The sequence below is a fragment of the Loxodonta africana genome, chromosome 10 (assembly GCF_030014295.1).
Source record: "Loxodonta africana isolate mLoxAfr1 chromosome 10, mLoxAfr1.hap2, whole genome shotgun sequence".
NCBI lineage: Eukaryota > Metazoa > Chordata > Mammalia > Proboscidea > Elephantidae > Loxodonta > Loxodonta africana.
In genome coordinates, this window is record NC_087351.1 from 7235624 (window position 1) to 7254216 (window position 18593).

The following is an 18593-nucleotide window of genomic DNA, read 5'->3' on the forward strand; positions in this document are numbered from 1 at the left end:
CAAGCCAAGCTGCTCTTATTATGATGCAATCACAATAGTATTTATTGAGCGCCCACCCATTGCTAAGGTCTCTACATGCATTATCTTTTCTACTCCACAAAACTACCTCATGAGAGAGGTGTAACTGTTATCCTTATTATACAGATGAGAACACCTAGGCAGAAGAGTTAAGAAAATTGGCCAAGGTATTAACTAGTAGTGAGTGGAGCATTGAAGTCTGACTCCAGATCCTGAAAACTTAATTCTTATGGCAAATAGACCTACTGTCTGGCTTCAGGACAAAAGCAGAGGTGTACACATGGAGTTTCTCTGTCGGTGCTCTCAGGGCCCGGGTGGGTCATGGAGACATTGATTAGTTGACTTGCATCAGGAAAGATCATTTAATGAACCATATTAAAACAAAAGCTGTGGTTGTACTCACAGAATTCATGTCTCACATTTCCCCAGATGTTTTTCCTTTTTTCCTCTGCCATCAATAGGGTGGTGGCTAGACGATGGGGCTTAAAAAAAAGCATCAATGATGAATTAAAATAGCTTTTTTCATAGAAAAACTATTGATAGTCTATAAAAGAGTAACACTCTCATGGCTCATCTGCAACTGACTGCAGACAGCAAATGAAACAAATTTGCAGCATGTTGTATTTTGCTAGTTGAGTTTCTGAAAAATAAATAAATAAGCCAATAAACTCTACTATTGCAAATTGCTGGCCGCGTGTCTTGAGTTACCAGGACTGTAATATTTATGCTGAATCAGGAAATATGAGCTTGCATTTCTAAATGTGACTTGCTTCTCTGATACTTATGGGACAATCCCCCAGCCTCCTGTGGAGGAGTGATGTTGAATACACAACCTCGTGTTTGATCGTTCTTTACCAGCTCACAGCCAATTGTAGACTCCACCTTCAAGGCTGAAAGAGAGAGCACTTCTAAGAGAGCCTTCAAATTTCCATCTCTCGTAAAGCTGTGGCCCATGAACATGGGAATTAATGGGGATTTTAACCTTGTGCCTTCCTATAATTGATGTGCAGTATTTTTTAGGACCCCAGATGCTTTCAATACAAGGGGCCTGTTAGGGCACACAGGATCTTAAAGAACTCTCAGTTATGTTCTGATGAAATGGTATTCACGAACACTAGAGAAATGAAAAGGTATAAATCCTATACAGTGCAGTCAGCCTCCCTGCCAATCCCTCAGCCACAGCAAGGAGTGTATTCCTTTTCTGTGTCACATGACATCTTGAGTCAGGTGATCTGACAGGAGAATATTTTGACATGACCTATATGCAAACTATTACGTTTCAATTTTAAGGAAGTTATAAAAAAAATCCATGTATAAACACAATTGCACCCCTCACCTCATCTCTTATAACCAGTTCTTTCTTTACCAAATTCTCACCCCACTGAGGGTGAGCTAAGGGAGAAGAGGGGAGTAAGGGATGTTGTGAGCCTCAGGGATGTGACTGAAGATGGGTAGGAAGTCAGGGAAGGGCTGAGGATGGGAGACCCATAAGCCGCAGCACCACTGGGTGGGTTCAAATCGCCAAACTTTAGGTTAATAATCAAATGCAAGCCATTTGCGCCATCAAGGGATCTGGTTTTAATTAAAAACCAAAAAAAAAAATTTTTTTTTTTTTAACTCAAATTGGCTGCCTCATAATGTCCCGTTTTATGTAAACAAAGCTTTAGTAACAGCCCTCAGACTGGCTTGGAATCTGAATGAGGACATTTGGTTGCCTAAAGTAATATAAGAGTGTTCCTTAGAAGGGAGGAGACTTCATTTTACATACTTTGGACGTGTTATCAGGAGGGATTATTCCTGGAGAAGGACATTATGCTTGGTAAAGTAGAGGGTCAGCGAAAACAGGAAGACCCTCAATGAGATGGATTGACACAGTGGCTGCAACAGTGGGCTCAAGCATAGCAATGATTGTGAGGATGGTGCAGGACCCTGCAGTGTTTTGTTCTGTGGTACGTAGGGTTGCTACGAGTTGGAACTGACTGGATGACACCTAACAACAACAAAAATAAACAATACTGTTGTTGTCGGTAGGTTCCAACTTGTAATAGTCCTGTGTACCACAAAACGAAACATTGCCCGGTCCTGCGCCATGCTCACGATTGTTACGCTTGAGCCCATTGTTGCAGCCACCGTGTCAATCCATCTCATTGAGGGTCTTCCTCTTTTCCACTGACTCTGTACTTTTCCAAGCATGATGTCCTTCTCCAGAGACTGATCCCTCCTGACAACGTGTCCAAAGTATGTAAGACGCAGTCTCATCATCCTTGCTTCTCAGGAGCATTCTGGTTATACTTCTTCCAAGACAGATTTGTTCATTCTTTTGGCAGTCCATGGTATAGTCAATATTCTTCACCAACACCACAATTCAAAGGCATCAATTCTCCTTCAGTCTTCCTTATTCATTGTCCAGATATCACATGCATATGTTGCGATTGTAAATACCATGGCCTGGGTCAGGCACACCTTAGTCTTCATGGTGACATCTTTGCTTTTCAACACTTTAAAGAGGTCCTTTGTAGCAGATTTACCCACTGCAATGTGTCTTTTGAGTTCTTGACTGCTGCTTCCATGGGTGTTGATTGTGGATCCAAATAAAATGAAATCCTTGACAACTTCAATCTTTTCTCCATTTATCGTGAGGTGGCCTTTTGGTCCAGTTGTGAGGATTTTTGTTTTCTTTATGTTGAGGTGTAATCCATACTGAAGACTGTGGTCTTTGATCCTCATCAGTAAGTGCAACAAGTCCTCTTCATTTTCAGCAAGCAAGGTTGTGTTTTCTGCATAATGCGGGGTCGTTAATGAGTCTTCCTCCAATCCTGATGCCCAATTCTTCTTCATTAGTCCAGCTTCTCAGATTATTTGCTCAGCATACAGATTAAATATGTAGGAGAAATGATACAACCCTGATGAACACTTTTCCTGACTTTAAACCACTCAGTATACCCTTGTTCTGTCTGAACAACTGCCTCTTGATCTATGTACAGGTTCCTCATGAACACAATTAACTGTTCAGTAATTCCTATTCTTCTCAATGTTATCCATAATTTGCTGTGATCCACACAGTTGAATGCCTTTTCGTAGTCAATAAAACACAGGGAAACATCTTTCTGGTATTCTCTGCTTTCAGCCAGGATCCATCTGACATCAGCAACGATATTACTGGTTCCACGTCCTCTTCTGAATCCTGCTTGAATTTCTGTCAGTTCTCTGTCGTTATACTGCTGCAGCCACTTTTGAAAGATCCTCAACAAAATTTTGCATGTGTGTGATATTAGTAATATTGTTCAACAATTTCCACATTTTGTTGGATCATCTTTCTTGGGAACAGGCATAAAGGTGGACCTGTTCCAGTCAGTTGGCTAGGTAGCTGTCTTCCAAATTTCTTGGCATAGACTAGTGAGCACTTCCAGAGCTGCATCTGTTTGTTGAAACATCTCGACTGATATTCTGTCAATTCCTGGAGCCTTCTTCTTTGGACTTCTTCTTTCAGTATCGAAGGTTCCTGATCATATGCTACCTCCTGAAATGGTTGAACGTCGATTAATTCTTTTTGGTATAATGACTCTGCGTTCCTTCCATCTTCTTTTGATGCTTCCTGTGTTGTTTAATATTTTCCCCATAGAATCCTTCACGGTTGCAACTCGAGGCTTGAATTTTTCCTTCAGCTCTTTCAGCTTGAGAAATGCTGAGCGTGTTCTTCCCTTTTGGTTTTCTATCTCCAGCTCTTTGCACGTCATTATAGTACTTGGCTTTATCTTCTTGAGCGGCCCTTTGAAATCTTCAGTTCGGTTCTTTTACTTCATTATTTCTTCCACTTGCTTTAGCTGCTCGAAGTTCAAGATCAAGTTTCAGAGTCTCCTTTGACATCCATTTTGGTCTTTTCTTTCTTTCCTGTCTTTTCAATGACCTCTTGCTTTCTTCATGTATCATGACCTTGATGTCATTCCACAACTCGTCTGGTCTTCAGTCATTAATGTTCAATGTGTCAAATATATTCTTGAGATGGTCTCTAAATTCAGGTGGGATATACTCAAGGTCATATTTTGGGTCTTGCGGACTTGCTCTGATTTTCTTCCGTTTCAACTTGAACTTGCATACGAGCAATTGATGGTCTGCTCCATAGTTGACCTTGTTCTGACTGATGATATTGAGCTTTTCCATCATCTCTTTCTGCACATGTAGTTGATTTGATTTCTGTGTATTCTGTCTGGTAAGGCCCATGTGTATAGTTGTCATTTTTGTTGGTGAAAAAAGGTATCTGCATTGAAGAAGTCCTTGGTTGTGAAAAATCCTATCATTTGTTCTCTGGCATTATTTCTATAACTAAGGCCATATTTTCCAACTACCGATCCTTCTTCTTTGTTTCCAACTTTTGCATTCCAATCACCAGTAAATATCAATGTATTCTGATTGCATGTTTGATCAATTTCAAACGGAAGAAGATGATAAAAATTTTCGATTTCTTTTTCTCTGGCCTTAGTGGTTGGTGCATTAATTTGAATAATACTCGTATTAAGTGGTGTTCCTTGTAGGCATACGGATATTATCACTGACAGCGTTGTACTTCAGGATAGATCTTGAAGTGTCCTTTTTGACAAAGAACGCAACAACATTTCTCTTCAAGTTGTCATCCCTGGCATAGTAGACTATATGATTGTCTGATTCAAAATGGCCAGTACCAGTCCATTTGAGCTCACTAACATCTAGGATATCAATGTTCATGCATTCCATTTCATTTTTGACGATTTCCAAATTTCCTAGATTCATACTTTATACAGTCCAGGTTTTGATTATCAATGGATGTTTACAGCTGTTTCTTTTCATTATGAGTCACACCACATCAGCAAATGAAGGTCCTTAAAACTTGACTCCATCCACGTCATTAAGGTCGACTCTACTGGGGGAATCATCTTCTGGCACTATATCAGACAATGTTCCGCTGCTATTCATAAGATTTTCACCGACTAATTCTTTTCAGAAATAGACTGTGGGGTCCTTCTTCCAAGTCTGTCTTCGTCTGGAAGCTCAGCTGAAACCTGTCCTCCATGGGTGACCCTGCTGGTATCTGAATACTGGTGGCATAGATTCCAGCATCACAGCAACATGCAAGCCCCCACAGTTTGACAAGCTGACAGACACAGGGAGGGGGGATAAGCAATATGTTCTAAATACATTTCTGGCCATTCCCTCAAGACAATTCCTTAGAAGGAATTTGAGGTCAGAGCTGTTCCTATTTCATGGGTTGTTTTGATGTACATAGCCAAGCTGCCTTCAGAAGAGCTGTTCCAATTTATAGTCCCACCTGCCTGGTGGAGGTGAGTGCCCAAGCATCTGTCTTTACACAGAGCAGTAAATGCAGTGATGAACCCTTATGACCCTTCTGTTTATGGCTGGTAAGACTCTGAAGCCCTTACGTTGCCCGTCATCCTGCAGACAGGCAAACTTATGAAACAAAATGCTTACACTGATAAGTAATAAATACAGGCTTTTTACCAATCAATCAACCAATAGAAAAACAAATAACAACTCTCAGGAAATTCTCATTCGGCAATAACTCTTAAATCGTATTCTACTCTTTTTTTTTTTTTTAATAATTCTTATTGTGCTTTAAGCGAAAGTTTACAAATCAAGTCAGTCTCTCACACAAAATCCCATATACACCTTACTACACACTCCCAATTACTCCCCCCCTAATTAATGAGACAGCCCGCTTTCTCCCTCCACTCTCTCTTTCGGTGTCAATTTCGCCAGCTTCTAGCCCCCTCTACCCTCTCATCTTCCCTCCAGGCGGGAGATGCCAAGATAGTCTCAAGTGTCCACCTGATCCAAGAAGCTCACTCCTTACCAGCATCCCTCTCCAACCCATTGTCCAGTCCAATCCATGTCGGAAGAGTTGGCTTCAGGAATGGTTCCTGTCCTGGGCCAACAGAAGGTCTGGGGGCCATGACCACTGGGGTCCGTCTAGTCTCAGTTAGACCATTAAGCCTGGTCTTATGACAATTTGGGGTCTGCATCCCACTGCTCTTCTGCTCCCTCAGGGGTTCTCTGTTGTGTTCCCTGTCAGGGCAGTCATTGGTTGTAGCCAGGTACCATCTAGTTCTTCTGGTCTCAGGATGATGTAGTCTCTGGTTCATATGGCCCTTTCTGCCTCTTCAGCTTGTAATTGCCTTGTGTCCTTGGTGTTCTTCATTCTCCTTTGATCCAGGTGGGTTGAGACCAATTGACGCATCTTAGATGGCTGCTTGCTAGCGTTTAAGACCCCAGACGTCACTCTCAAAGTGGGATGCAGAATGTTTTCTTAATAGATTTTATTATGCCAATTGACTTAGATGTCCCCTGAAACCATGGTCACCACAACCCTGCCCCTGCTACGCTGGCCTTCGAAGCATTCAGTTTATTCAGGAAACTTCTTTGCTTTTGGTTTAGTCCAGTTGTGCTGACCTCCCCTGTATTGTGTGCGGTCTTTCGCTGCACCTAAAGTAGTTCTTATTTATCTAATTAGTGAATGCCCCTCTCGTAACCACAAGAGAATGTTTTCTTCTCAGTTTAAACTATTTCTCAAGTTCTTATAATAGTGGTCTTATACAATATTTGTCCTTTTGCAACTGACTAATTTCACTCAGCATAATGCCTTCCAGTTTCCTCCACGTTATGAAATGTTTCACGGATTTATCACTGTTCTTTATCGATGTGTAGTATTCCATTGTGTGAATATACCATAATTTATTTATCCATTCATCTGTTGATAGGCACCTTCGTTGCCTCCATGTTTTTGCTATTGTAAACAGTGCTGCAATAAACATGGGTGTGCATATATCTGTACGTGTAGATGCTTTTATTTCTCTAGGATATATTCTGAGGAGTGGGATTGCTGGATTGTATGGTAGTTCTATTTCTAGCTTTTTAAGGAAGCACCAAATCGATTTCCAAAGTTGTACCATTTGACATTCCCACCAGCAGTGTAGAAGTGTTCCAATCTTTCCACAGCCTCTCCAACATTTATTATTTTGTGTTTTTTGGATTAATGCCAGCATTGTTGGAGTGAGATGAAATCTCATTGTAGTTTCGATCTGCATTTCTCTAATGGCTAATGATTGTGAACATTTCCTCATATATCTATTAGCTACCTGAATGTCTTCTTTAGTGAAGTGTCTATTCATATCTTTTGCCCGTTTTTGAATTGGGTTATTTGTCTTTTTGCATTTGAGTTTTTGCAGTATCATGTAGATTTTAGAGATCAGGCGCTGATCAGAAATGTCATAGCTAAAAACTTTTTCCCAGTCTGTAGGTAGTCTTTTTACTCTTTTCGTGAAGTCTTTGGATGAGCATAAGTGTCTGATTTTTAGGAGCTCCCAGTTATCTAGTTTTTCTTCTACATTCTTTATAATGTTTTGTATACTGTTTATGCCATATAGTAGGGCTCCTAATGTTGTCCCTATTTTTTCTTCCATGATCTTTATCGCTTTAGATTTTATATTTAGGTCTTTGATCCATTTGGAGTTAGTTTTTGTGCATGGAGTGAAGTATGGGTCTTGTTTCATATTTTTGCAGATGGATATCCAGTTATGCCAGCGTCATTTGTTAAAAAGACTATCTTTTCCCCATTTAACTGTTTTGGGGCCTTTGTCAAATATCAGCTGCTCATATGTGGGTGGATTTATGTCTGGATTCTCAATTCTGTTCCATTGGCCTATGTATCTGTTGTTGTACCAGTACCAGGCTGTTTTGACTACTGTGGCGATATAATAGGTTCTAAAATCAGGTAAAGTAAGGCCTCCCACTTTGTTCTTCTTTTTCAGTAATGCTTTATTTATCCAGGGCCTCTTTTCCTTCCATATGAAGTTGGTGATTTGTTTCTCCATCTCATTAAAGAATGCCCTTGGGATTTCGATCAGAATTGCATTAAATGTATAGATCGCTTTTGGTAGAATAGATATTTTTATAATGTTAAGTCTTCCTATCCACGAGCAAGGTATGTTCTTCCACTTACGTGAGTCTCTTTTGGTTTCTTGTAGAAGTGTACTGTAGTTTTCTTTGTATAAGTCTTTTACATCTCTGGTAAGATTTATTCCTAAGTATTTTATCTTCTTGGGGGCTAATGTAAATGGCATTGATTTGGTGATTTCTTCTTCTATGTTCTTTTTGGTGGTGTAGAGGAATCCAACTGATTTCTGTATGTTTATCTTGTATCCCGATACTCTGCTGACATGTTCTACTCTTTTAAATTATGGTTCAATCAAGTCACCATCTGAGTCTCATTTTCCTCATCAATCAGACACTCTCTTGTTTCCCTTCTTCCAGAACTCTATGGTTCCACTCCACAGAGCGAGAGGAAAAGGCCCAGGCCCACCACCTTGGAGCAGAAGGCCCTTGGTCTGGGCAAGCTGCCTCGGCAGCCATTTTTTCCCCTTGCCATCGAGTCAATTTTGAGTCATAACGACGCTGTAGCAAGGAGTAGAACTGTCCCACAGAGCTTCTAAGGCTGTAACATTTATGGAAGCCGACCGCCACATCTTTCTACTATGGAGTGGCTGGTGGGTTAGAACTAAAAAAAGTCCGGAGGCTATTATAGGATGAGCTCCCAGACTTCTATGCCTGCATAGTATGAATGTTTTCAAAATACTTTCATTGTGGGTTTTTCTTACCATAGAATGAAATAATCTGCAATGGCTTCCTAGCTCTGATTCACTGCAGCAGGGAGCCATTGCAGGATCTTGAGGAAGAGAGAGTTGTGATCCAAACTGTGAAAAAAAGCAAAAACCCAAACCCACTGCCATTGAGTTGATTCCAACTCATAATGACCCTATAGGACAGAGGAGAGCTGTCCCCTGTGGTTTCCAAGGTTGTAAATCTTTATGGGAGTGGACTGCCACATCTTTCTCCCATGGAACAGCTTGTGGGTTCAAACCTCTGGCCTCTTGGTTAGCAGCCAAGCAGTTTAACCACTGAACCACCAAGTCTCCTGAAAAAGAAAAAGCAACGGGTATGCAAACCAGGAAGTCAAAGAGTGGGAGCAAGGAGGGCCAGTGAAGGGGTCCATGTCTCATTTGTTTTCTTGATAATGGTGAAAATAACTAAGGTGAATTGCATTTACTTTTAGGCACTGTTCTAGGATATTTTTCTTGTCTAACATTCATAACAAACCTTTACAGTGGGGAGAAGCAAAAGAACTAGCCCACAACCACATGGTTACAAAGGGTAGAACCAGAATTCGTACCTAGAGCATCTGGCTCCAGAAACAATGCTCTTACCCTTGAGAACTCAGTGCTCAGCCTGGTAAATGTTTGCTGAATCTGTAAGCACTTGAATAACTAGAACCATCCTGGATTTAGGCACCGTAGTCAAGAAGAGTCTAACATCGAATGTAAAAATTATACCTGAGACTTACATGTTCAATCTGAAATGGCCAAATAAGGAGGACCAGAGACAGTGCCCGAACTCTAAGTTGTGCAGGTTCTGTTCTCTGAGGCCATCAAAACTGCAAACCGGGTAAGAAAAGGGAGATAGACTAGTGGGCCACTAAGATCCTGGGGCTACATCCATTATCAACAACACCGAGCAAATGCGAACAAATCTGATAGTGGCAGAGCCACATTTCCCAGCAGAAATCAAGGTCTGATGCCCCACGGGGCTTGGGTCGGTGTTATAGACTGATTTGTGTACCCACCAAAGATATATTGAAGTCCTAACACCTGGTACCTGTGAATGTGACCTAGTGGAAATAGGGTCTTATGCAGGTGTTATCAATCAAGTTTATAGGCGATCATGCTCAGGTAGGGTGGGTCCTAACCCAACCTGAGTGGTGTCCTTCAAAAAGGAGACAGAGAGGATGGGTACCATGTGACCCGCAGGTGTGAGCCCAAGGACACTTGGAGCTGTTAAAGATTGGTAGAGAGGCAGGAAACAGATTCTCCCTCATGGCATCAGCAGGAACCCCCACAGCCAACACCCTGACCTCAGACTCCCAGCCTACAGGACTGTGAGACTATAAGCTTCTGGTCTTATAAACTGCCCAGTTTATGGTATTTTGCTACGGCAGTCCTAGGAAACTAATGCAGTTGGGATGTTCACAATGCCAAGCAAAAGAGAGACCTTGGTGGGGGCACTAGGAAGGACCAGGGAAGGAAAGGAAGCCTTAGGTGTGGACTCTTCAGGGGCCACACACACAAAATTCAATGGCAAAAATACACTGGAAATAAACGCCACATATATGGCAGGAAAATGGGTTCATTGCCTTGCAAGTAAAGAGCTCCTACAAAAAATCAATTAGGCAAAGATAAAAAGCCTATTGTAAAAGTAAAGTCAATATACAAATCCATATACAAATGAAGAACTACAAATGGCCAATAAATATTCACCCAGATGACCTGTGATCACTCTTCATCCTGTGCCCCTCAGACTTGCACTCAGGATCTGCTATTTCCAGTGCATCCTGAGGATCCAGCCCGTGAGGACTGGGGAGCCCTGGTGGCATAGTGGTTAAGCAATCAGCTGCTAACCAAAATTTTGGGAGTTCAAACCCACCCGCAGCTCTGCAAGGGAAAAGAGCTGGTGATCTGCTTCCGCAAAGGTTACAGCCTTGGAAACTCTCTGGGGCAGTTCTTCTCTGTCCTACAGGGTAACTATGAGTTGGAATCGACTCCACGGCAGTCGGTGAACCATTGAGGAGTGGCAATGAGGTGGCAATGAGGACCAGGAGAAGGCCCACCTTGGGCCAGCTGAGGTAAAAGTTGGGGCTGCATGGCCTGCTCCGTCAGTGGGAGATGCTGCCGCACAGAAATGGTTCCCCTAAGCCTGGACCCAGGGGGATGTGAAATATTAAAACACAATTGATTGACTGATGGAGACACAGGCTCTTGCTGAGGACGTCCTTCGCCTGCAGCAGTTCCACGTGTTGTGGAGGCACGAGCATGACATGTCCCCCATGGAGGAGAAAAGATTGAGATAGAGGAAGTAATAAAACAACTATCCAAGGTGGAATGAATTAGCCGGCCTAGATGACATCCGTGGTTTCCAGTTCTGGCTGTACATTGGAATCCCTGGGGAGCTTTTTAAAACTAAAGATGCCTACTAGGATGTTCGTAGGAGCACCATCTGTATGTGCTCCAGACAGGAAGCCCTCCGGATGCTCGTAGACAGTGGTGTGGATAAACAATCACGGATTATTCACGTAATGGAGAACCACACGGCAAAGAGGATGAAAGGCCACAACTACACACACCAATGTAGGTAAATCCCTCATCTGTAACGCAGAGCGAAAGGAGCTCTATGAAAGGAAGTCACGTGCAGCGCATCTCAGAAGAGCAAGGAGACGAGGCACAGGATGCACGCCAGCTCTCTCTACTAGCTGCAGCTTTTCTGCAAGCCTAAAATACCCTAAAATTTAAAAAGGTTGTTTAGATACAAAAAAGTCATACTCAAATACCAATTCATATATCAAATATAAAGACAGAAAAGAAGCCATCCCTGCCATTAGAAGCCAGGATAGTATTTACCCTTTGGGGTAGTGGCCAGAAGCATGCATGAGGGAGTTTCTAGGCTGTTGGTCATGCTCTATTTCTTGATCTGTGTCTTAGTCATCTAGTGCTGCTATAACAGAAATACCACAAGTGGATGGCTTTAACAAAGAGAAATTTAGTTCTTCCCAGTAAAGTAGGCTAAAAGTCCAAAATTGGGGTGTCAGCTCCAGGGGAAGGCTTTCTCTCTCCACTGGTCTTCTCATCAATCTTCCCCTGGACTAGGAGCTTCTCTGCACAGGGACCCCAGGTCCAAGGGATGCGCTGTGCTCCTGGCACTGCTTTCATGGTGGTATGAGGTCTCCTATCTCTCTGCTCACTTCTTTCTTTTATATCTCAAGAGATTACCTCAAGACACAATCCAATCTTGTAGATTGAGTCCTGCCTCTCTAACACAGCTGCTGCCCATCCTCCCTCATTAACATCATAGAGGCAGGATTTACAACACACAGGAAAATCACACACAATACCAGGAATCATGGCCCAGCCCAATTGATGCATATATTTTTGGGGGGGACATAATTCAATCCATGACAACCTGGGTGCTGGTTGCGTGGGTGCATTCCTTCTTCTGTGAAAATTCATCGAGCTGGACAATTACGTAAACTTTTATGTATGCATTAGACCCCTGGGTGGTGCAAACCCAGCCAACAGTGCCGCAGAAGGAAGGCCTGGCTATCTGGTTCAGTAAAGGTTACGGCCAAGAAAACCCTAAAGCGCAATTGTACTCTGTAACACACGGGGTTACCAGGAGTGAAGATCAACTTGACAGCAACAGTTTTTTTTTGGGGGGGGGGGCGGGGGGGGAGTTGTTTTCTGTGTGTATATTTTATTTCAATAAAAAGTTAAAAACTATTCAGATGTTCGGTCCTACCCAGACTAACTAAATCAGAATTTCTTGGGGAGGTCTTGAGCATTAGCATTTCTTGCAGGCTCTGAAGATTATTCTCGTATGCATCTAGGATCAAGAGCCACTGCTGTTTGTCCTGCAGGCAATACAAGAAGCCAGACACCAGTGTAGGCTGGAGCTGTGGGTTCCGGCTTCAAGAGGAGGTGTGGCATGCATGTGGCCTTAAAGCCTGGGAGTGATGGATGAGCTGAGCAGGGTGCCACAATAAATGAACACTTCAAACCCAGGAGATATTCGATTTCCAATTCTCATTTTTATTTCCTGATGGTGGAGCCCTGGTGGAGCAGTGGTTAAGTGTTCCACTGCTCACCAAAACGTCAGCAGTTGGAATTCACCTTGGAAACCTGTGAGGCAGATCTACTCTGTCCTATAGGGTTGCTGTGACTCAGAATCAACTCCACGGCAACGAGTTTCTTTTTCTTTTTTTGGTGTTGGCTGCATTTTCGCTTGGAAACTTGATTCCCCACCTTAAATAATGTTGTCAGTGTTGGCCCTTTAGGGTCATGAGCTGTGAGCAGGGCCTCACCAGACTTCTGCAAATGGAGAGAACAAAAAAGCGGTCAGTCTCATGTACCCTGAACACTGTGTTTTATCTCATTAGCACTATTTCTTGTACTTCTACCCACGCCTCAGGAAGCCCTCAAGAAAGTGTGTTTGAATGATACAGGAGAGATCAGCACAACTGGACTAAACCAAAAGTAGTTTCCTGAATAAACAGATCGCGTCAATGGCCAGTGTAGCAAGGGCAGAGGTTTGGGGACTATGGTTTCAGGGGACATCTAGGCCAATTGGCATAATAAAATCCTCACAATTGGACCAGTAAGCCACATCACGATAAATGGAGAAAAAACTGAAGATATCGAGGATTTCGTTTTACTTGGATCCACGATCTACACCCATGGAGCAGCAGTCAAGAAATCAAAAGACACAGTGCAATGGGCAAATCTGCTGCAAAAGACTTCCTTTAAGTGTTGAAAAGCAAAGACATAATCATCTTGAAGACTAAGTTTTACTTGACCCAAGCCATGGTGTTTTCAATCGCCTCCTATGCATGTGAAAGCTGAACGATGAATACGGAAGACTGAAGAAGAATTGATGCCTTTGAATTGTGGTGTTAGAGAAGAATATTAAATATACCATGGACTGCCAAAAGAACAAACAAATCTGTCTTGGAATAAGTACAGCCAGAATGCTCCTTAGAAGCAAGGATGGTGGGACTATGTCTCACATACTTTGGACATGTTATCAGGAGAGATCAGTCCCTGGAGAGGGACATCATGCTTGGTAAAGTAGAGGGTCAGCGAAAAAGAGGAAGACTCAATGAGATGGACTGACGCATTGGTTGCAACAATGGGCTTAAGCATAACAAAGTTTGTAAGGATGGCCATCTGCTCCCATAAAGATTAAAAAGCAAAAAAACCCCAAATCTGTCTAGTCAATTATGACTTGTAGTGACCTTATAGGACAGAAAACAGCTGCCCCATGCGGTTTCCAAGGATCGGCTGGTAGATTTGAACTGCCAACCTTTTGGCACCAGCCCTCTCCCCCCTCCGTAAAGATTACAGCCTAGGAAACACCATGGGGGAGTTCTACTCTGTCCCTCGGGTTGGAATCAACTCAACAGCAAACAACAACAAGTGAGCCATTTGTGAACATGTATTTAGTTAGCATTTTCATTCTGAGCACTTCTCTATATAATTCTTGCTTGGGCTCATTCTAGATAACGATAATACCACAACAATAGTAACGGTCGACCTTGACTGAGTGCTTATATCATGCAGGCACTTTGCCAAACCCTTTCCATGAATTATCTCACTTAATCCTTGCTTCAATTTTATTAATCCCCACTTGACAGAAGAGAAAACTGAGGCCTAATATCTGAAGCAAGGCCAGTTACGTGTTGTATGCAGGCACTTTGACTCACGAGACCAAGCTTCAAACCACAGCGCGACAGTGCCTAAAGCTGGCCTTCAAAGGTGGGATACCGTGACCTTGTGGAATTGTGTCCTCGAAGCACTCCCCCCACCTTCCCAACCTAGTCTCTACCCATCGGACCCCTGATTCTCACTCGAAATCTCTGTCGCCTTGTCCCTTCTTCTCTCTCTGGCTTTCTCCTTCCATCTCCTGATACTCTGCTGAGTACTTGCTTCTCCTTCTTTCCGAATTCTCATCTCTTTTTAAAAGAGTAAATGGTGAATTAATTCATACTAAGATGTTTGGGATTTGCTGAGTGATTTTTCTCAAGAATGATTATATTTGAAGGAAATTCCATGGAGAGGACACTGCTTACCATTCATGTGTGCTTGATGATGGTTAGCACACTATGGCCAGCTGGCCAAATTCTGCTTTTGTAAATAAAGTTTTATGAGAACACAGCCACGCCAATTTGTGTATTTACTATCCATGGCTGCTTTGGTGCTACAATGACAAAATAGTTACAACAGAGAACGTATGAGCCTAAAATATTTACTATCTGGCCCTTACAAAAAACTTTGCTGACCCCTGAGTTAACATATGTGGCATCTTGAGTGCAGAATCCGGTGCATACCCAAACCCAAACCAAACCTGTTGCCACTGAAGAGATTCCGACTCATAGTGACCCTTTAGGACAAAGTAGACCTGCCCGCATAGGGCTTCCAAGAAGCGGCTGGTGGAGTGGAACTGCCAACATCTTGGTTAGCAGCTAAGCTGTTAACCACTGTGCCACCAGGGCTCTGGTGCATTCCCCCACCCACCCCGTTGCCATTGAGTCGATTCCGACTAACAGCGGCCCTGTAGGACAGAGTAGAACTGCCCCGTAGAGTTTCCAAGGAGCTCCTGGTAGATTCGAACTGCTGACCTTCTGGTTAGCAGCTGTAGCACTTAACCACTATGTCAGCAGGGTGTCCTGCTCTGGTGCATAGCTGCTCAATAGTGGTGACTTTCTCTTCGGCAGTTTCCGGGTTCTGCTCCGTGGGTGAGTCCTGGGCAGGAGGAGCACTCTGAAATGTCTTCACATGGGTCACCACTGATCATGCCTGCTCATAGGGAGCAGGTGGCCAAGGGTGATCCCTGTCGAATATTCACCTGCAGTTTGGCAGGTGAAAGAGTGACAAGCAGGCTCACGAAAACACAGTGATGTGTTACTCATTTTCCACAATGTTTCCCAGGATGAAAGCAGCAGGGACATCCCAGCTGGGTTGGAGGCTGCCTGGGACTGAGGGCGCTACTTCCCCAGGGGTGGTGAGCTGGAAGAAAGGCAGGGACTCACGCCTCGGTGCCACAGACACAGGACAGTTTTGTGTCCTGGCATTATTTCCTTCACCAGATGTGCATTTTACAGGATGAAGGGGCTTAGTTTCCCCTTCGAAGCATGTTTAAAATATCAAAAACTGAAATGAGCCCCGAAACACTTGAAGTTAATTGCAGTATCTGGCCAGGGCCAGGGGTGGAGTGGGTGGTTGTGGACAAAACGGAATGGGAAGCTGTGGAGGCACTGCTTCTAGCCCCACTCCAGGAAGAGCTTAAAGGCAGTCCCCTGCTTTCTCCCCAGCTCCTGCCCCACTCCCACTTTCTCTGCTCTGGGGGAAGCAGTGGTCTCACCTTTGCAGACCTTCTCTTGAGGAGCTGCATCTTCCTTGCTAACCAATTGCCGTCAATTAGTTTCCGACTCATGGCAACCCTAAGAGTGTCAGAGGGGAACCGTGCTCCGTAGAGTTTTCATGGCTGTGACCCTTCGGAAGCAGATTGCCAGGACTTTCTTCCCAGGTGCCTCTGGGTGGCATTAAACTGCCCCTCTTTGGGTTAGTGGTTGAGTGCTTAACCATTTGTGTTGCCTGGAGACTCCCTCCTTGCTGGGGTACCAAGCTCTGGCGTCTTGCATTTTCTTCTGGGTGACTCGGTAAGGCTTGCCTTGCTAATAGGCGCACCCTGACTTCATGGCACACATTGTTCTTCTCGCCACCCTAGTAAAAGCTCATCTCTGCAAAGTGGGTGCTGAGACAGAGGCTTGAAATTCATAAGAAGTCAACCCTATTGTCTGAGCCTGGGCTCCCTGGAAGGCAGAGGTTGAGGCCAAGGCTTGCTGGTATCACTTAATTTCAGGGAGGAGGCACCAGGCCTGGGGGCAGTAGCGTAGGAAGGGGAAGAGCGAGACAAGGGTAAGTTGACCAGCTAGCCTCCTTCAGGTGCCTCAGATTGTTTGATCTCATGAGACCAGTCTCTAAGAAGATGATCAACTGGGTCTCAGGAGAGTCCATCTCTGTGGAAGAAAAGGGGAAGAATAAAGGTTTGCTCCGTGGGTCTTAATTCTCTGGACTTCATGGCTGCACACGTGTGGGCCCTGTGTGTGGTCCTGTGATGTCTATGCTCAGAGTCATAGATGTGGCCTCCTTGCTGGGCCCTGCCTCTGTCCCCTCTGCACTCACTACTTCCGTATGTGCCTTGGCTTTCTAGTGAAAGCGTCTGTAGCCTTGAGTTTCTCCAGAAGCATGCCTGGCCCACACCAGGGAGTTTACACCCCCAGGAGATGAGAGCTGGAGCCAAACGATGAGAGCTTGCTTGGCCAGCTATGCAGGGAGTACTGTGCAGTCTCCCAGAGGCCTCTAGTGGGACTGACCTCAGTCATCTGCTATAGTGAACCTGCCCATTCACAGGCCCCCATTCCCTTATCAGTGTTCCTAGGATCATCTCCAAAATTCTTTCCCAGCATCTGCTTTTGGGAGAACTTAGACTATGGCCATATGGGGGTCCCCATGTGGGAGGCAAGAAGCACTTGGTACTGGCACACCATAAGTGCCACCAGGTTTCACCTGCATGGACTCGCTCCGAGGTCACTGCGGTGACAGCCAGGACAAAAGCCAGGTAAGGCCAAGAGGATCTGTGGTGGTGCATCTGAGCAGTCTGATACACCTGGCAAGAAGGATTACAATTCATTGATTCTGAGTAGGTCCCACATAAGCGCTTACCCTGTGCCAGTGACTGTGCTAAGCACCGTATGTGGCTTAACACATGCAATCCTCACAATTAGGACACAGATATTGTAATCATTACCCACACTTTACAAGTGAGGAAACTGAAGCTCAGAAGACAAAGTACTTGCCTAAGGTAACAGAGCAAGAAAGGGCAGAGTAAGGACTGAACCCAGAGTGGCCTGCCTCCAGAGCCTAAGTTTCTAAGTCAGTGATTATATGTCTTGACCATCACTGTTTGCAGGTTTCCCACGACCCAATTTAATTACGTGGGAAGAGTCCTTCAGGCATCCTGTTCCACTGACCTCTGCCCAGACAAGTTCCCGGTTAAGTGTGTGTGAGTGTATGTGTGAGAGTGTGCTTGCCTTGGGTGGTGGGAAGGTAGGAGTAGGGTGAAAGGTTAAAATTTAGAAACCCCTTTCCATTAGGTTTTACCCAAAGAAATAACCTTCCGCCTTTCATAATCAAAGCAGGAGCTGCTATGAGCTTTGGGGCTTGGTTTGGCTCTTTTTCCAGGACTGGACCCTTTTTCTAAATAAGATTCTAAATGGCCATCAAATAGCACAAAGCAAAACAACTTTTTGATGAGTTAAGTGTAAATGGGTCAAAGGCAGGGAGATTAAATTTTCCCTCAAATACACATGGGTTAAAAAAAATTACAGTCTCCAGAGAGGCTGGCTCCAGCAGGGCTATGTTTTTGCCAAGTCAGCACATTGGGGAAGAAGTCTGTGACTCTCTGCCAAACCCTGAACGCCACTGACCTTGTCTCAGCTTCTTGCTGAACCCAGGAGGCATCCATCTTCCTAAATCCTGGCTGTCTGTCAGACCTGAGGGCCCATTTCTATGCAAATGTCTCACTGTTATAGTTTGTGCCACCTCCTCACAGACTCAGGGACTTTTTATTTTTTCCCATCAATTCCTGTGTAGTCTATCAACAAGTCTTTTTTCCTCCCATGTCTCTCTCCTGCCTGTCCTCTGTCTCTCTTCCAGCAGATTCAAACAGGAGTTAGCGACAGGGCTTCTTTCTTTGAGTTCAGCCCTGAATCTCACTCTGCTTCAGCAGGATATGCCTGACAGGGCACAGCAAGCTGGAGAAATGACCAAAAAAAAAAAAAACCAAACCCACTGCCATTGAGTCGATTCTGACTCATAGCAACCCTATAGGACAGAGTAGAACTGCCCCATAGAGTTTCCAAGGAG